Source organism: Brachycentrus maculatus, unplaced genomic scaffold (genome assembly GCF_059751285.1).
Source record: "Brachycentrus maculatus isolate JH-2025_06_01 unplaced genomic scaffold, ASM5975128v1 h1tg001831l, whole genome shotgun sequence".
Taxonomy (NCBI): domain Eukaryota; kingdom Metazoa; phylum Arthropoda; class Insecta; order Trichoptera; family Brachycentridae; genus Brachycentrus; species Brachycentrus maculatus.
The window spans coordinates 32501-37416 of record NW_028282412.1 but is presented as its reverse complement, the minus strand read 5'-3'; the positions used below and the strand labels follow the sequence as shown (position 1 = coordinate 37416).

Genomic DNA, 4916 nt, shown 5'->3' with positions numbered 1-4916 from the left:
TAAAGTAGTAGAAGAAGAAGAAGAAGAATAATAATAATAATGATAACAAAACTAATAATCATAATAGTTATGATAATACTGATAACAATGATTATAATAATAAGAAGAAGAAGAAGAAGAAGAAGAGGAAGAAGAAGAAGAAGAAGAATAGTTATCATAATAATAGTAGTAATAGTAATAATAATAATAATAATTTCGTAAGATGAAGAAAAAGAAGAAGAAGAAGAACAAGAGCAAGAAGAAGAAGAGGAAGAAGAGGAAGTCGAAGAAGAGGTATAGGACCACGAAGAATAGAAGAAGAAGAAGAAGAAGAAGAAGTAGGAGAAAAGTAGAAGAAGAAGAAGAAGAATAATAATAATAATAATAACAAAACTAATAATCATAATAGTTATGACAATACTGAATAATAAGAGGAAGAAGAAGAAGAAGAAGAAGAAGAAGAAGAAGAAGAAGAGTTATCATAACAATAGTAGTAATAGTTAAAATAATAATAATTTCGTAAGAAGAAGAAAAAGAAGAAGAAGAAGAAGAAGAACAAGAGCAAGAAGAAGAAGAGGAAGAAGAGGAAGTCGAAGAAGAATAGAATAGAATAGAAGAAGAAGACGATTAAGACGAAAAGTAGACGACGAAGAATAGAAGAAGAAGAAGAAGAAGAAGAAGAAGGATGATAATAATAATAATAATAATAATAATAATAATAATAATAATAACAAAACTAATAATCATGATAGTTACGATAATAATGATAACAATGATTATAATGATAAGGAGAAGGAGAAGAAGAAGAAGAGGATGAATACTTTTTAAAAAAATATATATATCTGCGTGTACACGCATCGACGTGTAAAAAATATGTATATATATTCGTAACGTGTATCCGCTATCGAAACGAAAATCGTGTAGAGAGAAGTGAAAAAAATTATGCGCGCCGACCATCTGGACTCGATCACTCGCCGTACCCCGCGCGGGAGTTACGCTAAGCCCGAATCCGCGCACCCGCCTCGGTCTAGTCGCTCTCGGGGCCGGGGCCGGCGAGACCGGGCCGCCGCGGTACTGTATGCGCGTCCGTAGTGGCGCGCTGATTTGCACAGCGTTCGCAAACCGCGGCGGCCCATCTGTCGGTCGCGTCGGCGGTACATTTGCGAAACTCGACGCGGCGTTCGCCTTCTGGCTTCGCCGGCGCCCGTGTCTCATCTCTGGAGTTCCGCGCGAGTAGAACTTGACCAAGAAATGAAAAAGAGTACGGTCGGAGGAGGTAACTCCCCGGCCACACCGTTGCCTCACGGCTCACGGCGTACGCGTTTTACGAATGGGAATTCATAATTTAGGCGACGACGACGCACTCCGTGTGATCGATCCCCGCCTGCTCTCCCCGCTCGGCTCTTCGAGCAAGAGAACCACCGCAGCGGCAAGGCAGAGTAACAACAATACACATGCCCGATAATGAGCAAATTGTTCTTTTATCGACGGAGTGTGAGTGTCACAGAGCGTGGCGCGGCGGGTGACTCCGCCGCGCGCGAACACGCCGTGTCCGAGCAGTGTCTCTCGGTTACGCAGCTAACCCGAAGAACAGCTCCCTGGTTGATCCTGCCAGTAATCATATGCTTGTCTCAAAGACTAAGCCATGCAAGTCTCAGTAAAAGCCGAATTAAGGTGAAACCGCGAATGGCTCAATATATCAGTTTTGGTTCCTTAGATCGTACACGGTTACTTGGATAACTGTGGCAATTCTAGAGCTAATACATGCAAACGAGGTCCTGACCGGCAACGGGAGGGATGCTTTTATTAGATCAAAAACCAATCGGCGGCGGGGTTCGCGCCCCGTCCGTCGCCATTCGAGATGACTCTAGATAACTTTGAGCTGATCGCACGGTCTAGCACCGGCGACGCATCTTTCAAATGTCTGCCTTATCAACTGTCGATGGTAGTTTATGCGACTACCATGGTTGTCACGGGTAACGGGGAATCAGGGTTCGATTCCGGAGAGGGAGCCTGAGAAACGGCTACCACATCCACGGAAGGCAGCAGGCGCGCAAATTACCCACTCCCGGCACGGGGAGGTAGTGACGAAAAATAACGATACGGGACTCGTCCGAGGCCTCGTGATCGGAATGATTACACTTTAAATCCTTTAACGAGGATCCATTGGAGGGCAAGTCTGGTGCCAGCAGCCGCGGTAATTCCAGCTCCAATAGCATATACTAAAGTTGTTGCGGTTAAAAAGCTCGTAGTTGAAATTGTGTCCTGCGGTGTCGGTCTACCGAATGCGGTACGACAGGCACGTCTGCGGGGCTTCTCGCCGGTGCGTCCACCGCCGGTGTGTCGCGGTCGTCCTCACGGTCGGCCGCGCGCCGAGGCGGGCCGTCGCGGCTGTTTACTTTGAACAAATTAGAGTGCTCAAAGCGGGCTAACACTTGCCTGAATATTGTACGCATGGAATAATAGAATAGGACCTCGGTTCTGTTTTGTTGGCTTTCTGATACCAGAGGTAATGATTAATAGGGACAACTGGGGGCATTCGTATTGCGACGTTAGAGGTGAAATTCTTGGATCGTCGCAAGACGGACTAAAGCGAAAGCATTTGCCAAAGGTGTTTTCATTAATCAAGAACGAAAGTTAGAGGTTCGAAGGCGATTAGATACCGCTGTAGTTCTAACCATAAATGATGCCAGCCAGCGATCCGCCGAAGTTTCATAATTTTAACCCGGTGGGCAGCTCCCGGGAAACCAAAGCTTTCGGGCTCCGGGGGGAGTATGGTTGCAAAGCTGAAACTTAAAGGAATTGACGGAAGGGCACCACCAGGAGTGGAGCCTGCGGCTTAATTCGACTCAACACGGGAAAACTCACCAGGCCCGGACACTGGAAGGATTGACGGATTAACAGCTCTTTCTCGATTCGGTGGGTGGTGGTGCATGGCCGCTCTTAGTTGGTGGAGCGATTTGTCAGGTTAATTCCGGTAACGAACGTAACTCTAGCCTATTAAATAGACGTGCAACCGGTATCACGAGGGTCCGCGTGCGCGCGTTCCGCGGCGCTCGCGTCGCGTGCGTGCGTCTCGCGGTCTTCACTACCGGCGTACAATGAAAATCTTCTTAGAGGGACCGGCGGTATATATAGCCGCACGAGATTGAGCAATAGCAGGTCTGTGATGCCCTTAGATGTCCTGGGCCGCACGCGCGCTACACTGAAGGGATCAGCGTGTCCTCCTTGGCCTAACGGCCCGGGTAACCCGATGAAACCCCTTCGTGATAGGGATTGGGGTTTGCAATTCTCCCCCATGAACGAGGAATTCCTAGTAAAAGCGAGTCACCAGCTCGCGTTGATTGCGTCCCTGCCCTTTGTACACACCGCCCGTCGCTACTACCGATGGATGATTTGGTGAGGTCTTCGGACTGGTGCGCGGAAGCTCGTCTCGGGCGTCCGACGCGTCGGAAAGTTTGACCGAATTTGATCATTTAGAGGAAGTAAAAGTCGTAACAAGGTTTCCGTAGGTGAACCTGCGGAAGGATCATTTCCTGTGTAATAATATATTTTGTAATATATATACATACTTGTATGTAAAATACACGAATCACGATGCGCGGCCGAGAGCCCGACATCGCTGCGGCGGAGATCGCCCTAGGGCGCCGCCGCGAACCGCGGACCCGCCGGCGTCGCGGGACGGCTCTCTCGATCCTGACGGGTCGGGGGACCGCGCCCGCGTCCGGTCGCGATTTAGTGATGCGCGTGTGCGTGTGCGCGCGCGCATCACCATTAAGGTTGCTATTTTTTGTTGTTTTGATCTTCTAAGGTCAGTTTGCGCTCGCGCGAACACCCAAAACGCGACGGATAAACAAGTGAACGAATGACAATTTTAAAATTGTACAATTATTACCCTGAACGGCGGATCACTCGGCTCGTGGGTCGATGAAGAACGCAGCTAAATGCGCGTCAGAGTGTGAACTGCAGGACACATGAGCATCGACATTTCGAACGCACATTGCGGTCCGAGCAAGACGTAGTTTGTCCACGGACCACTCCTGTTTGAGGGTCGCGCACGCAATGCGACCAGACTTCGCCGCGGAGTCTCTCACCCTCGTCCGCGAGGGGGGGGGGCCCCGGCGAGCGCGCTGCCGGCGTCGCCCGCGCCGCCCGACCCGCTCCGGCGGTCGGCGCGCGCGCGGGCGTCCGGTCAAATGTGTGACGAATTTCGAGCGCGCGGCCGGGACGCTAACGCGTGTCCGGGGGCTAGCGACGACGCTGTGAAACCGCGATCGATCCTTTTGCGATCTTCGCGGGGCGATCCTCGCGCCCTCGACGCGGTCCCGCCGCCGCGCGCCTCTGTCTGTCTGTATTATTTATATATAATATAAAAATTATCTTTCTGTCGTCGACCTCAAATCAGGAGAGATCACCCGCCGAACTTAAGCATATCAGTAAGCGGAGGAAAAGAAACTAACGAGGATTCCCCGAGTAGCGGCGAGCGAAACGGGAAGAGCCCAGCGCTGAATCCTGCGGCCCAGGCGGGCCGCCGGGAAATGTAGCGTTAGGGAGGAGAGTAATATATACACGCGCGGTCATTAGTCACGGCTGCCTGTCCAAGTTCATCTTGAACGGGGCCCGCTTACCCGCAGAGGGTGCCAGGCCCGTAGCGACGGTAGCCGGCCGCGACGGTCTCTCTCCCCAGAGTCGGGTTGCTTGAGAGTGCAGCCCTAAGTGGGTGGTAAACTCCATCTAAGGCTAAATACTACCACGAGACCGATAGCGAACAAGTACCGTGAGGGAAAGTTGAAAAGAACTTTGAAGAGAGAGTTAAAGAGTACGTGAAACCGTTCAGGGGTAAACCTGTGGAACTCAAACGAGCGAACGGGGAGATTCATCGCGTCTTCCGTCGGGGCCCGCGTCTCGGTGCACACCTTCGCCCTCGGCACTCGTGT

At 50.5% G+C, this 4916-nt stretch overlaps 1 non-coding gene and 2 pseudogenes across 1 annotated transcript; all 3 read left to right on the top strand.

Annotated features, from left to right (window-relative positions):
• The first annotated feature begins 1574 nt into the window (after positions 1 to 1574).
• On the top strand, positions 1575 to 3514 carry LOC148298599 (small subunit ribosomal RNA). Its single transcript, XR_015839172.1, has one exon. It is a non-coding gene; the product is annotated as a small subunit ribosomal RNA (ribosomal RNA).
• Positions 3515 to 3871: 357 nt separating this feature from the next.
• LOC148298598 (5.8S ribosomal RNA) lies at positions 3872 to 4033 on the top strand (annotated as a pseudogene).
• A 337-nt stretch (positions 4034 to 4370) lies between these two features.
• Positions 4371 to 4916, top strand: part of LOC148298597 (large subunit ribosomal RNA) — a 4078-nt pseudogene continuing 3532 nt past the window's right edge.